Genomic DNA, 15,432 nt, shown 5'->3' with positions numbered 1-15,432 from the left:
CGTTTATTGTTACATCCATTGTCAACAAGATTCTACCCGAGGGGCAGATGGGTTATCGAGGTGGATTAGAGGTTAAGAGCAATTCATTATCGGCTTGGTAGTTGTAGGCCAGAGAAACTAGATACTAAAGAATTTTGTTTAGTTGCTATATAGATTAGGCTTAGGTTTTTGACAGCGTCCCGCTTAGGTGGCTACGAAGAGGTATTTGCAGAGGAAATTCATTGAATTAAATTAGATTTTTATGTTACTGAACCCTTTTTTCATGACTACTGAATAGAGCATGGTTTTGCAGTCAAGTATACCCTACGTGCTAAGTACGAGCTCAAGTCATATGATGACGTTTTCAGCCGTCATATTCGGACATAGAATTGGTGAACTCCACATCCAAGCTATGACCAAGGCAAACTTCTATAAGTACCTAGCAATAAAGCCATATTCGAGTTGATAATCTGTAATATGCACTACCGTCGGAATTCACGCAACGGCTGTAACTAGTGCTGAAATCCCATCTCTTAAGAAAGAACACAACAAACGCATTGAATGTGTTCGGTATCCCTCACTGAGGTATGCATCCAGAAAGACTAATCTGGAACACGCCCAGCAACAGCGGCGAATACGGGCTATTCCAATCCCAATTCCAAATTCATCACCTAAATTCTGGCATGGGTCGGATTAATCTGGAGCGTGGCATTGGCGTAGCTACGTGCTTTCTTTACAGAAAGGAGTAGCATCTTGCTTGTGATTACTTGCAAGACAGATTTCTGGTTGAGTCTACTTAACATGAAGGATCAGTCAAACCTCTGAGGAACCGGATCAGTAGCGTATCGGTGAGTAAAAGTCGTAGGCAATGCCCGATAAACGCAAAAATTATCTCTGGAAGATTTTTGCCGATCTGCATTTTATTTTCTCTCTATTTCTTTCAAGAAGAATGACTGTCTGAACCTAACTTTTTGGTACATCAATCAAGATAGTGACAACTTTGAAATAAATTAAAGAAGCTAAATAAATAAATGATGAACACAAATGAAATATAAATTAAAGGCGAGAATCAACGAAGCCATGTAAGGCCGGAAAATGTAGTAGAAATAAATTAAGTAGTACCGTCAATTAATAATGCCCCCCCCCCCAAACGCGAGTCGATGCTGGCAGAACTGCACAATCAACTGTGGCCATTTATTCTTGAGGTTTTGAGATAGGAATCTAAAACAAAACCTTATTAAGATCGGCTTACTGTCCGTTTGTCTGTCCGTCACACGAATTTTTCTCGGAGATGGTTATACCGATTGACACTAAGTTTGGTAGAAAGGTGGGAACTGTGAACGCTCACGCATACAGTGAGTTACAACCTTTTGCGTCGTACTCAACGGGGGGTGTAAATTTTTTTTCACCGAATATAGTCATGTGGGGTATCAAATTAAATGTCTCGGTTAGTACTTTTCGAAGCCGGTCTTAGTTTTGATATTTGTTAGAAAAATGGGGAGTGCGGGGGTTTGAAAGTGCCTCTTACTAACAAAGTTATAATACTTTCCTTATTAAGAAATACACAAAACCTTTCATACCTGAAGCGTCCGACTTCCGGTTCCCCGACTTGTTTAGGTTTTGTGTAGAACAAAACGAAAACCTTCCATGCCAAAATCAAATAAAACTAATAATAGTATGCTAATATAATTTTTAGCAATTGGCTGCAAAACCTCCCTTGCTAGAATCATCCTACCAAGTTTGGTCAACATCACACTATCACCAATAAAGTTATGATAGGTCAAAATTGTTGCCTCAGTGCAAAATCGAAGATTTTGAATATCTATTGCACGCGAAAGTGCATATTCTGACATAATATATGCATATATTGAGTTGGGAAAAAAGAAACGTCGTATTTTGTCAGTAGATGGCGACACTTGAACATATTTTGTGTTGTACTATCGCACCGGGTCATACTGTACAGCAATTTGGAGACGATAATCTGTGCTACAAGTGTCTCTTTGGCAGTGTTGTGATCGTACGTTTCAGTCTCAAGTTATAGCGTGTCAAAGATGGAGTTCACCAAGCAAGAAATTCGTCATATTTCACGTTTTCACTACCTGAGAGGTAAAAATGCAACGAAGGCGGCCGAAAAAATTTGTGAAGTTTATGGGTCCGATACTGTAACGATTCGCACATCACAGCGTTGGTTCGATCGATTTCGTTCTGGTGTAGTGAATGCCGAAGATACACCCCATACTGGTAGGTCCAATCGATTGGCCAGGAACTGGGTGTAGACTATAAAACCGTTTGGAACCATTTGCAGAAGATTGGATTCCAAAAAAAGGTGGATGTTCGGGTGCCACACAAGTTGACGCAAAAAACTCTCTTGAACCGAATCAACGCCTGCGACGCACTGCTTAAAGGGAACGAATTCGACCCATTTTTGAAGCGAATGGTGACTGGTGATCAAAAGTGGATCACGTACGACTACGGCAAGCGAAAAAGAAGCGCGGCGAGCCGGGCCCAACCATCGCCAAGCCCGGATTGACGGCCAGGAAGGTTTTGCTGTTTGTTTGGTGGGATTGGAAGGAAATCATCCACTATGAGCTGCTCAACTATGGCCAGACCCTCAATTTGGTCTTCTACTGTGAGCAACTCGACCGTTTGAAACAGGCGATTGACCAGAAGCGGCCAAAATTGGTCAATAGGAATGACTTTGTGTTCAACCAGGACAACGCTCGGCCTCACACATCTTTGATGACCCGCCATATATATAGTATAGTTCGGACCTGGTCTCGAAATCGATGAAGATCAGGAAATGTGAGCTCCGGACTGGGAGTCTAAGTATTTACAAACAAGTGGAAGTAGTAGGTCTGTAGAAAAGTCAGACCATCGAAAGATTCGTGACAACTTATAGGTTTTTCGCGATCGAGTATACGATAGCTATTTGCGGGAACTCCTAACTCCCGGACCAACGCAATATTAAATTCAAAAATTCTCCCGCAGTTTCCAACTTTTGCTTTAGTACCGGAGTTCTAGCGCATCAGCAGCATCCAGCACTAGTCAACCAAAATGTTATTGCGCCTCATTAAGCCATGCTCAACAACTTAAGTTACTCCAGAGAAAGAGCACTTCAAGATATCTATCGTCCGGTATCCGAGATATTTCCTCGACCATTGAACGACAACTAGGTCCCGAAAATTGACGGTGTTGAGAGTCAAAGTTGATCAATATAATAATAATAATCGTTGGCCCAACAATCCATATTGGATCAGGGCCTTGAAATGTGTTAGAGCGCTTTATTCAAGACCACAACGGTACACTACAGAGCACTGTAGGAGGCAATGTGGTCAGCATTGCGCTCGCCCGAGATTATTACCCTGATTTGACTCAGGTACTCATCCACAGCTGAGTCGACTGGTATCCGACGTCAAATCACGATACAAATCCCACTGCCACCAACGAGATTTGAACCGCGACATACGACAGCCATACGACAGCCTTGTGTTCTAACCACTCAGCTATCCGGACGTTGATCAACCCTGGGAGTATATGTGAAGTCCAGCGACTATCATCTCACCTTTTTTATTTCGCACATCCAGAAAACAATCCTCAAATCTGCTTTTGGTCGCGATCTGACCTGGAGTACGTGAATTCTAGCTTACTTTCAACAGGCTTACCAGAGTACAATAGCAGAGTGTCCTAAAAGAGAGATGTGCACTTCCTGCTGTATACCGAACCTGTTTCGCTGAAGTTGGAGGAGATAAACATTTTGGAAATCCGCAACACTGTCGTCAAGGAGCATACAAGTACTCCAGAATCCAACCATAAACCACTATCAAAAAAAAAAAAAGATCGCAACGTAAGGATCGGACAATCTCCCAGACATGGTTGCCACTTCTAGTGCGAAAAGAAAATTCGAAAATTGCAAATTGCTAGTCCACAGGTCTCTACCCTTATAGTCGCCCTTTATAGCATGCAGCTATTGAGCAAATAATAAATTACCAGCTCATCGTTTAGCCAATATCTCAACGGAGTATCGACTTGAAAGTAAATACTATTAGTCCTGATGTAGTTTACCCCATCTAGTCCCTGATGCACCTAGACTCATGCAGCCATTCAGCCATGCAGTGTTTGGGTCGATCTACGGCAGAATGAAATGTTTGTGTGGGTCGACCATGTAGACGAACCCAAGAAAATCGAATCTCGAAACGAATTTTTTAGGACAGTACCATAGTGAAAACCACGAATAATGTTGTACTACTTCCTGTTTTATGTAGAGCGATATGGATAGTTGATTTCTACTAAGATTTTCCAACACGATGACACGGTGACAAGGTATATCCTGCAAGTTGATGATGACGAAATATAACATGACTAGAATTATGTAATGTTTAAAGAGCGAAGATGAGATACTCCATTGTTTACTTGCTTCAAAAATGTTCCCACTTCTCCGCGGGGTATTAATTGTTTATGCCGTTGAGATGTAAAACGATCTCCTGTCATTGGAGCAGTAAACCCGATATAAACAAAACTTTGGAAACCTAATCTATCTGAAAGAAGACTCTCTTCAGTTCCTTAAGTTTGTAATGTATCGCCTGCAATTTATTATTCACGAAGCTTCTGCTAAGACATCCTTTTTCAATAGCGAACCACTTACTTCCACCCAACCACAACATAAAACAAATGACTCGACTCCAACGACGTTATCAACGACATAAATCCTAAACAATTAGAAAACCACTTAATCCCAGCAAAACACATTGATATTCATTAAAATTCAAAAACATAAATCATTTTCCCTAAACACCGACGCTTTTGAGACCCAACTTTTAAGTACTAACTCGGCGCTTAGTGAACTTTCATCCTCATCCCCCAGGCTGCTTGCAGGACGCAGACCCACTGCCCGTGTGGAAATCCCTTGGCTGAAACTCAACGGAACACTAACCTAGTGGAAAATTTAAATAAAACTTATGATAAAGTTCCGGGAAAATTTTTCTTTAAAAAAAATGTCAAAGAGTCACGAACTCCCGGTGAGCCCACGACTAGTGGATGTATGTGGGGCGAAAAACTTTGCATACAAAATTATGTTATGTACTCCACCGTGGGAAATACCCTGGATTTTCCTCTTTTCCGGGAGGCCAGGCCGCGTTTAGATGAAGAACACTGACTAGCGATGATAACGACCTGTGTGGAGGCGAACAACATATTCAGTCAACGTTTTCCACGTTGAGGCAAGCGGTAAAATCAATTTTATGGCAGAAGGTTCCTCGTAAGCCGAGTAAAGTGCAAGGTTTTGGGGCGGAATATCGATGTGCACCCCCTTATTTATGGCTCCATCCTCGGGTACAATGCTAATATATTGAAGGTTCTCAAGTTTTGGTGTTCGTGCTGCGGGGACTTTTGATGGTATCGCAGTTCATCTTTACAACCCTCAGGTTCATTACGCTTTCATACACTTCAATGATTAATTGCCTACATGGAATGCTCCTCGCGAACTTCAGTATCTCAAAGTACCATTAAATAAAAGAACATGTTCGATATTCAAAACATTCCTTAATTCCACTCCAGCGAATCCTTTATAAATTTATCTGTTTCCGTTGTAGGTACTCCTTCGTGCTTTGCCTGGCGCCTCCAAGTAGACGACCGCAAATTAATGTCCTGGGAAAAGATACGTGTGAACAAATAATCGCGACACGAGCATCTGGAATAATTCAAGAGTCGGTTTGGAGAAAAATTGCAGTCGTGGATACCAACAGTGAATACGACGAGACGCCACCCTCTCCCTCCACTCCTCCATATCAGCGTTTGACAAAATCATTGCAAACAGATCCAAGATGTGCTCACGAGGTAAGTTGGAATAATTGAAGCGCAAACATGTTGTGATAATAGACCGAAGTAGGTAAATATGGTGCTGCTTCTGAAGTATCATTTGTACATGTTGTATATACATATGCTTATTTGGAGTCGTTATGTCTCAGATAAACAATTCTGCCCTTGAAGTGATACCAGAGTATGTTATATATAAAATACGTTATATGCATATGTGGTGAGTTCAATAATGGGCACAATTTCGGGAAACTGTCGAAGATTCTGTGGTGTAATGGTTAAGCCTATATGTAGAAGTAGCTCAATGTGCACCACTTGGGAGTATTACATATCTATTGGCTGACCTTTTATGCATATGCTGCTTATTCAAGGACGAGGACACAACATTAAATACTAGGTTACTTTATATGAAGGGTAGGATAGGGTAGGTGAATGCGTCTACAGGGCGCTAGACTCCCGCATCCATCGTCAGAGAGCTAGTCTGGAACCGCTTGCCCTTTCACCAAAGGAAGAGGAGGGAGGGAACTGTTACTTCAAAGAACCCGTGCCACCCGGAAAACCCGAACGTAATGCACAATCCGGCTCCATGTGTCAGCGCTCTTCAGCATCTCCCCGAAAATGTTGCCTGGATTGAACTGTGTTTAAAAAAGATTTTTGCGACTGCCATCCTACCTTCCACAAAAAATAACTGTGATCGACATCGTCCAAAATCCACGCCCACTCTTCACGAATAACCACCTTCTTTAGTTCTTCTCCCTTGCGCTTATATATGGCTTACGCTATTTGACAAGAAAGGCAACGAGAATCACTTCCACAATCTCCGTAACGCCAGTTCAGAGACAGTGCGGTCGACAAACGGCACAGACAAAGCAGCCCGTCTCTTTATCTGCACAGGGGGATTTACGAGCATCAGCCCATACCTCCGCACCACAAAACAGAGCTGACAGAGTGATTTACTCGAAAATGCTTATCTTTGAGTCGAATGTCAGTCTAAAGTGCCTAACCGTTCGTTTTGATTCAATTATTACCTCGTTGTTCGTTATAGAATACAGGGTTAGGATTTTCTTTGTAAGCAGGATGACCACTTGAAACCATGAGCAGTCATCCATCCGATTACTCGTCGCATCAACATCCCAACTGTGCTTTACGCCTGTTCAACTGTGCGTACGGTAACAAATGCCGCAAGATTATCCACATAAGCGACCAGGCGTGACTCTTCTGGCATGTTGAGTCTTAGCAGACTAGCGTAGGAAGCGTTCCAGAGATCCGCCCCTAGGATGGATTCCTGCGCCACCTCCGACGTGGCCTGTATCCTCTTCTGACCGTATAGCGACTCATAGAGCAGGGATCGGTTTCTCAGATAATCCCTCGATATCCGTTCGAGATAGCTCGGCATGTACAAAGTATTGTCTAGTATGCATAGAATGACTTTCCATGTTACGGAATTGAAGGCATGTCTATGCATTATAAGGAGCACCCGTCAAGTTCGACAACTGCGTGCCTCCACCGCTTGCATGACATCATCCACTGTGGATCTACTAGCTCTAAAACCGAACTTCCATGAGGATAAGTCTCTAGCTCTGACGAGCTTTTCGAGAAATATCCCTGTCGTGTCAACCTTACAAAGTGGTCGGCAAGCACAAGTTTATATACCTTTGCCGAGATGCCGTCAAGTCCTCAAGTCTTTTCTTATAGAGATGACTGCCTGTTCCAACTCTTCCAGAGACGAAAAGTGGACAATCTTCCACGTCCTCCGCGCTAAGTAGAGAAAAATGTCCGAACAATACGGTCCGCCTGGTCGGTATTAAATGAATAGGGTTTCTTTAAAGCGACTAATTTATAATCAAGTCCCTACGGATGCTCATATGCTGCGTTAAGTAGCTCCTGGGAGCAGCAAACTTTGCGTTGCAGAACGTTATAGCGGCAGATGCTGCAGGTCATCAGCTTCCATCATCCACCAATGGTCCTTCGGAGCATGAAAACCCCAAGGCTGTCGCTGTCACATTTATAACTGAATTTATGACAGTGTTACCTCCCGAAGTAAAGCCCAGCGCGGCACGTTCTCATTCGCGACGCCCCGAGGGAATGCTTCCCTCGCAATTTAAATGCCAGAACGTTAGCGTGAATCCGGTATTCAGAACCACAAGCCTCGTTCTCGAGGTTAATTGCTGTATGCATATCTCAATGGAGTCAGACATGCCTGATTTAAAGCGACGTTCTCCAGAGCATCAACCTAGCATTCATTATTTAACAGAGGCTGAAAAACGTTCTCCCTAAACAATAAATCCAAACGAAGCTATCCCTTCGTTCTTGGGCTTGAACTAGAAGTCAGATAGCGTCCTGAGCCTGGATTTCAACGGTGTATGATGCCATATGAGTGGATCCTTGATGCGTTGATTACCTCTAGAACAGCTTTTAACTCCATAACAAGCTGCGTCAGCAACTCGCGATTAGTTGCAGCTCCTAGCTGTTTCCAGTTCCGCCCTTGAATACCGGACCAGGCTCTCGCCAGAGGCAAAAATATTTGCTTTGCGGCCTACCTGACTGAAAATTCGCAGAGATGGTGCTTATTATTTATTGTTTCTAGGCGTTCATCCTTAACCGACTCTCCGATTTTGGGCTGTAAGGCAGTCAAAATCTTGGGTTTCCAAACAGCACATAAGCTCTTGAAAAAAAAACCTTCTCTCTCAGTAACCTTTTAATCACCTTGCACAACGTATCCTTGTCAGTCTCCCCGAGACCTAATTCAATGAACTCCACCTCCCTTCGTTTTCCCCATTGATCCACTCTCTTTGAGTTTTATCTTTTAACAGATCTTACTGAGGACTTAGACAAAGGTCTTGCCTTCCTTCCTTCCTCCTTCATTTCCCCGTCTTTTCCTTTATTCGCCCGCCTTGACCTGAGCTGGTCTAATTTCTTTTTCTCTTTTTTCGCCTTCTTTTTCAGCCCCGTAGACTACCTACATGAATTATCCTTCAGATGAACCTTCCCCTATGCGCTTTTTCCTATTTCGCTCTTCAACTCTCTGCGGTCCGTTTGATGCTTATGATGTTCTCAGCGCGAAGTGCGGTTACTTCTGCTTGCTGTTCCGTTTACTCCCTAATCACCGGACAATCCACTGCATTCATAATAATAAAACTTAGCTGGCACCCTCTAAGCACGAGTACCACCCAAGCGTAATAGACGTCTCCAAAGTGTCATCGAATTACCCCACATAAACTACACAGAAATGCTCTTGGCATAACCTTTCCTTGGTAATTGCTTGGAAATGCGGAAATAATGCACTTGAAAATGTTAATTCTTTCGTGTAATGTACTTTCTCCTTCATTCCATATTTATGTAGGCCTACATCCATCAAATTATGCAAAAGTTTCTTGCTTGTTATTGCACTAATCCCATTTACGGACGTATTGACAAATTAAGTCAATAACTCATAACTTAATCCCGCATTATGAATTAAGGAATGCATTTTCTTCTGGACACTTCCAATGACCGCGGCGCGTGGCTTTGAGCTCATAGAACTTCAGAAAGAAAAATGCCGCATATATAAATTTACCTCCCCTTTCGACAAGGCCGGGAAAATGGAAAATGGAACATGGAACTTAACTTTGGAACATTAGCCCCGGGTTTGAATTACGGGCTCAGCCACGGACATTTGTCACGGCGTCTCACTTTGAAAAGCCCCTTCGAAAAGAAGAAAAAAATAGGGTAATAAGGTGGAAAGGGTTATAGGGGTGATGTAAGCTTAAAAAGAGACATGTAATTAAATATATAGTTGGAAATGTGCCAGAAAAACCCACGCGCCATCTCTGCATGTTTGACGAAGTTCATTTCAGTTACCTTTAGCTAGCTAACTCTTGATCAATACTGTCCTTGCTTGCATTAGGTTGATGGCCGTAGGCTCTCTTCATCTGTAGCTTCACCAATAGATCTTTGTTAGGCCCATTGTACTACCCCCGGAGAACGGCCCCTCACCTACGGGGCAGGGGCCATCTCTTCCTCCCCCTCAAATTAGCTACATATAGCCGAAACCACCACTCCAATTTTTTTCCATGCGGTAATCTATGTGTCCCGTTAAAAAGCCTACTAGGGTTTTCATGTTCCACTTCCTAAAGGACAACAAAAATGTCGCTCTAGCGGTCCCGGATTCTTTCACCAAGGTTTTCACCTGCCGGCAGATTTTTTCCATTCGGCAGCGTGAATCCTTGCAATCTTCCCCTTCAGAGTGGACTTGACAGTGGACGGCCGGATGCCAAAAGCTGGTTCTGCCCCACCATTCTAGATCCAGGACCTTGGAGAGCCAGTCTGTCAGCTTCCGCATTACCAGTGATATTTAATTGCCATGGCACCCACTTCAGGAATGATTCGTTCAGTCGGCCAAGTTTCAGCTGTACCTGACGACGACTCCATACCAACTTGGTTGATATGTCGTTGCTGTTTAGTGCTAATATTGCCACCCGACTGTCGGTGTGGTGTAGCCCCTCCATTTTCGTCTCGATAATCGAATTTCCCGAGAAAATCCCTGCGCCCAATCCCTCTTCCATGACCCATCGGTCGGAGAATATTAAAGGTATAATCCTAAAAGCCTTTCTGCAAGGCGTCCATAAATAAAAACTATAACAGAAGAGAGAAAACCCCTCCCTGTGAGTAATCCCTAAGAACTCCTGTCTCAATAGACTAGACTTTTGTCCAACCAATATGTGGATCTTTTTCTAATCTAGCATATGAAAGATCCAACTGATTATCTTCGGATCTAGTCCATGCTTTCTTGCCAGGAACGAGGCATAATTGAAGGCTTTTCGATGTTTTTCGAACATCGTTTTCTCAGTTTTTTGCCATTAGCTCATCGAGTGTTGTCTCCGTGGTTCGCGTTTCTGGAGGTATGTTGTCTACAGTGAAGTGGCCACCTAGAAATGTATGTATCCCTTATAAACTGATCTAGTAGTCTTTCCAAGAAATTGGACTGAAGCTTTTTGCGTCTATGTAGGTGGGTTTCCCTGTTTGGGGAATAAATATTACTTTTGCATTACGCCAGTTAATTGGAATATAAGCGTATGCTAGGCATGCACGGTATATATTCCGAATATGGAGACCCAGGGCATTCAGGCCCTAACTGTGTTCCGTGGATTCCGATATTGAGTAGCCAGAGTTGGAGCCATGCCCATTACTAAATCAATTCACCTGTCATCCGAGAATTGATATCACTTGGTACTCTCCAATTTCTGACAAGAGCGGCAATGTCCTCCCGCCTGATCACGTTGAAGAAAGCGGATTCATTACCCAAACTTAGAATCCGCAGATCGGTTCCTCTCTCATAGTCTCCCTCCTCTTACGATGATGTTGGAACAGCATAAAAGCCTTTACTTTTGGCATATTGGATAGCTCTGATGAGTGTTCCACTAGTAGCTTCTTCTGCGGTATAGGGGAAATATGCGAAGCATTATAAAATTTCCTTATCTCCCTGTTGACTTTTTACGCTTAGTTTGGTCATGGTGGTGTCGCCATCAATTAGATGGGTAGCCAAACTAACCTGAAGGTGTTTTGAGATCACCATGTAGGAGCGAGGTCTGTTACCTTCATTGGCATGCAACAGGTCAGCATGTTAGAAGTTTGGGTATATAAATATCCTGCAGTTATTCAACCAGCGACTGATAAATGCAGTCACCGCTTTACAATGCTGCAAATTTATTTGAGAAATATGGCACCTCTTTAATACTTCAGATGAAGATGTTGTGGACTACACGTCCTCCTCTATGGTTTGTTTGTACTCGAACCTTCTAATATCCTGTTCAGGAACGCCGATAGTAAGGAAAGTCCCCGCTCAATGAGCTCTCTCCTGTTTTGCTACCTGGATCCATCCAGGTGGAGGTGTTGAGGTTGTTTTGGACACCAAGTTATTCCTCGGCACCATTACGCTCCTTTTCTGGAAGCTGGAAGAAGCAGTTTTAGAGAGTTTCAGAGTCCCTTTTCAGGGTTGGTCGCGTAAACTCCCACACATCGTTGAGGGAGGAGCAGTACTACCTGAGCCACTCGTTCGTGTTTTCATCAGGAAAGTTTAGCCATAACATTTTACGGTATACACCTACATCGCCACAGCGAATTTTAATGCTTTGCGAGGATGCTGTTCTTACAGCTAGCAAGAGTTTCCTCCTAAGCTGTTCACACTGCTCAGTAACGTAACCGGATGGATTGGTGTCATCATAGAAGACCCATCCACTGGCTTCGATAACCATAGCTGCAAATGAATTCTTGTTCGTTGCCGGTCGAGCCTTCTTTGCTGCATTTCGTGCCGGAGGGTTGCGATTGCCCGAAGACGGCTGCCGCTTCGGTTTGCTCTTAGCCGTAGGTGCCCCGGATGTTTCTTTTCCATCAACCTTAGCACAGCCCGTGGATTGTGACTTGTCGAAAAACGGTTTGCCCGGAGGAGTTTTACCCGAAAGCTGCTTGCTGTCCGAAGACAGATGCTTACCCATCTTCGCTCCTTCTAGGACCTCTTCATCACTGTGCTATTTGCACTAGACTGCTTAACGATTTCCAAGTGTGATTTCAATCTATTTGAACAATTTGTCTTCATGTGTTCCTTTCTGCCCCCAACTCATGGCGCACTATCTCCGCTTTTCTCTTTGACTTTCGACATTATCCCGGGAGTCCGTGTTAGCTTGCTTATATAGTTGCTTAAAGTGCTCGCTCTTACTTTTTACCATTGCATATATGCAATATTTTCGCGCTTCTTTGGAGTGTTCATGCAACTGCTCGAATTGGTTCAAAGGAGGGAGTGCGTAAATCCTAAAGTTGCCAATTATTTGAAGAACCCGTTCTCAGAAATTACCTAACCGAAAAATCTGAAAAAATATGGTGGTTCATACACATGATATCTACGCCTCACAATAGTCTTCGTTACGTTATCAATTAATTATAGTACATTATCATAATTCGAAAATTCACTGCAAACCCTCTGAAGTTCATCCTTAATCGGTGAAATTTTGCAGTAACATATGTTTTAATGTGGAATATACATACTGGAAAGTTTAGTGGAAATCCTACTACTATTAGTAAAATTTTAGTAGGTTAAAGTTGCAGAATCATATTTTCGCATTTCAGACACTTTTCCACTCTTGAATCCAGTTTTCGATGAAAAATAAAATACTACTCTCTCTATCCAGTAATTTCCTCTCCCGCCAAGTCATCGACCTATTCGAAGAGTGCTCTAAAATCCGTATTCATTTTACAATGTCATGGTTTACGTCGTAAGTCTGAATCGCTCCGAACCTTAGCTTCCAGTTCTATGATAATGTAACTTCTGTTTGTGTCAAGCTTTTTATTTACAGCATTAAAAGGGAAAATACCTCCATATTCAACCCCTCTGTGAGAAGAGAGGGAAACACACCCTTGTACACATTAGACTTATTCCTCCAGAGCGAAGCCCCTAAAAATCGTGAACAGCGTTAATGTGTTCTTGGGCGAATCGGAAACTGAGTATCTAAATGGTAAGTTCGTCCTGATGCAAGCCAACATGTTCGTTTCCCATGGAACACCCAAACTGAACAACACAGTAGACTATACTTGACCTCAATTCCTTTCTGTTTGTTATGTCTGCTCTACATGTGACATGAACCGTTCATCGTCTTATTTCTGTACACCATGCCTAGTGCTATGCCTAGTGCCCTGACCCGTAATATATCCCAAGATTGCTAATTAATTACTTTCACATAATCAACATTGGATTCTACTTATCGGCTCCCTAACCAAGGAGCATCCAGTCTTACTGAATTACGTTTCGTTTCACGAAATCCATTTGCGACTTTCGAGATGCCCAATTTGTTTACGATTAGGTGCCAATCAATCTGGCTCCGAAATTTATCTGGAAGTTAATGCAATCGGCGTCCAGACTGTTATCCAAATGAGGAGTTTATCACGCAATAGTACCACATACTAGACAAACATGCATAGCTCTCCTCCTACAAATAAATCGTCCCTCCCAAGCAGCCCTTACTTTCAAACCCAAAACTAATTAATACCAGTTGGGCAAAATCCAAGGGTGAAATAGATGGCATCCTCGTCGCCATCGAACACGATAATAAACATTTACCCAGAATTATCTCTTATCCAAGCGAAAAAACGTTTGAGTAGGTACTCGCCGTATCTTCCACAAAATTCCCCACGTGTCCCAGGTTTGATGAACTTTATTGATTGTTTTCGATTGCGAAATTGCTATTCTCACCTATCTTGAGGCAATGGTAGCAGACGCACAGACACCCCAAGTCGTAGCAAAACACAAAATCTCATTATCCTCATTCGTTCTTGTTAATTAAATTTGTTCGATAGCGAAAAGGGTGGCGATGGGTTACTCCATTCTAACCAGAATACATCCTAGTGGTCTATGTTATCAGCTCCATGGCAAGTATGGGGCGGTAAATATCCTGAAAGTGATGCTGGAAGGATTCGTAAGGGTACTGCTGAGCTAATACGGTGTAAAGGTAATTCGATAGAAAATAACAAGTTGGCATTTTGGGGCGATATTTTGTAAGTTCAATTTGGTGCGTAACAAACTTTAAATAGCGAGGAAATGCGTGCCATTAGAACTTCCTAAAGAGTGGCGTTATTTCGGCATTAATCCTTTCAGGCTGATTGATGTTGTGCGTGAACAAGCATTAACACTTGTTGATATGATTTGGTGTTATGTATGTCAGATATTTTGTCGCTGGGTCGTGGTGTAAACTATGCCAGCTTAGTCTGATTAGGATTCCTGAAAAAAGGAATCTATTACGTTTTATTCATTTTTACTTTGGTTTAGTGGGCAGGGTGAATGGACCTTTTATGAGTTCCATTGTACCATCCCCGGAAATCGCCTATTCAATGGCCTCCCATCTACTGCGTTTGCTGTCTTTTGGTAATCTGAGAACATTATCCAGAGGTAGAGGGTGCGCGGATTCTTCATTGAAAAAAACATTGACGAGGTGAATTCGTCTGAGATTTGAGTGGCCCTGTCAGCTGCATATGAAATGCAGGACCAACTCCTTCTCAGCAGAGACCATCACCCCATTTTTACATATGATAGCTTAACGAGCTGTGTCCCGTTGAAAGCCCTATTATGGTCTTCATGCCCCACTTTCACAAAGATTTCCGCTTGCCGGCAAATTTTTCCTTTGGACTGCATAAATTCTTGCAATTCTACCCTTCAGAGTAGAGTTCACAATGATTGCCGGGATGCCAAAACCTGTCTCTGGATGTCTTGGAGCCCTGTCAAGCCCTGATACCCACATCATTTAGTCGGCCACGTTTCAGTAGCAACTGATGGTAACTCCACACCACTTGACCTAATATGTCGTTGTTGTTTAGTATTGATAATTCTGCCCTACTCTTGGAAATAGATTCGAATGGGCCGAATCCGCTATTTTCGTCGCAAGCATTCCTTTGCTGCCGATGAAATGGCATATATCTTCGCCTGGAATATAGTCGTCGTTCGGTTCCTTAACCGGATTTATCAAGAACACGCCTGCGTCCGATCCGTCTTCCATGCCTAATGCGTCGATGAAGATTATTGGATCTTTAATTCCATGCGATTGTCGCCCCTCCTTAATGTCTCACACATCCATTGCTACTCTCGTCTTCCGATCACAGTGTGTACAAGTGTCAGTCTTG

At 42.9% G+C, this 15,432-nt stretch overlaps 1 protein-coding gene across 1 annotated transcript in view; it reads left to right on the top strand.

Annotated features, from left to right (window-relative positions):
* The first annotated feature begins 5,567 nt into the window (after positions 1–5,567).
* Positions 5,568–15,432, top strand: part of LOC119646448 (probable serine/threonine-protein kinase SIK1B) — a 93,654-nt gene continuing 83,789 nt past the window's right edge. The window contains exon 1 of the mRNA XM_038046900.1: positions 5,568–5,811. The gene's annotated coding sequence lies outside the window, so the exon portion shown is untranslated. The remainder of the gene's footprint in view (positions 5,812–15,432) is intronic.

Source organism: Hermetia illucens, chromosome 1 (assembly GCF_905115235.1).
Source record: "Hermetia illucens chromosome 1, iHerIll2.2.curated.20191125, whole genome shotgun sequence".
In the NCBI taxonomy this organism is placed as follows: domain Eukaryota; kingdom Metazoa; phylum Arthropoda; class Insecta; order Diptera; family Stratiomyidae; genus Hermetia; species Hermetia illucens.
Note: the sequence above shows the minus strand (reverse complement) of the source record. Positions and strands in the feature narration are given on the sequence as shown.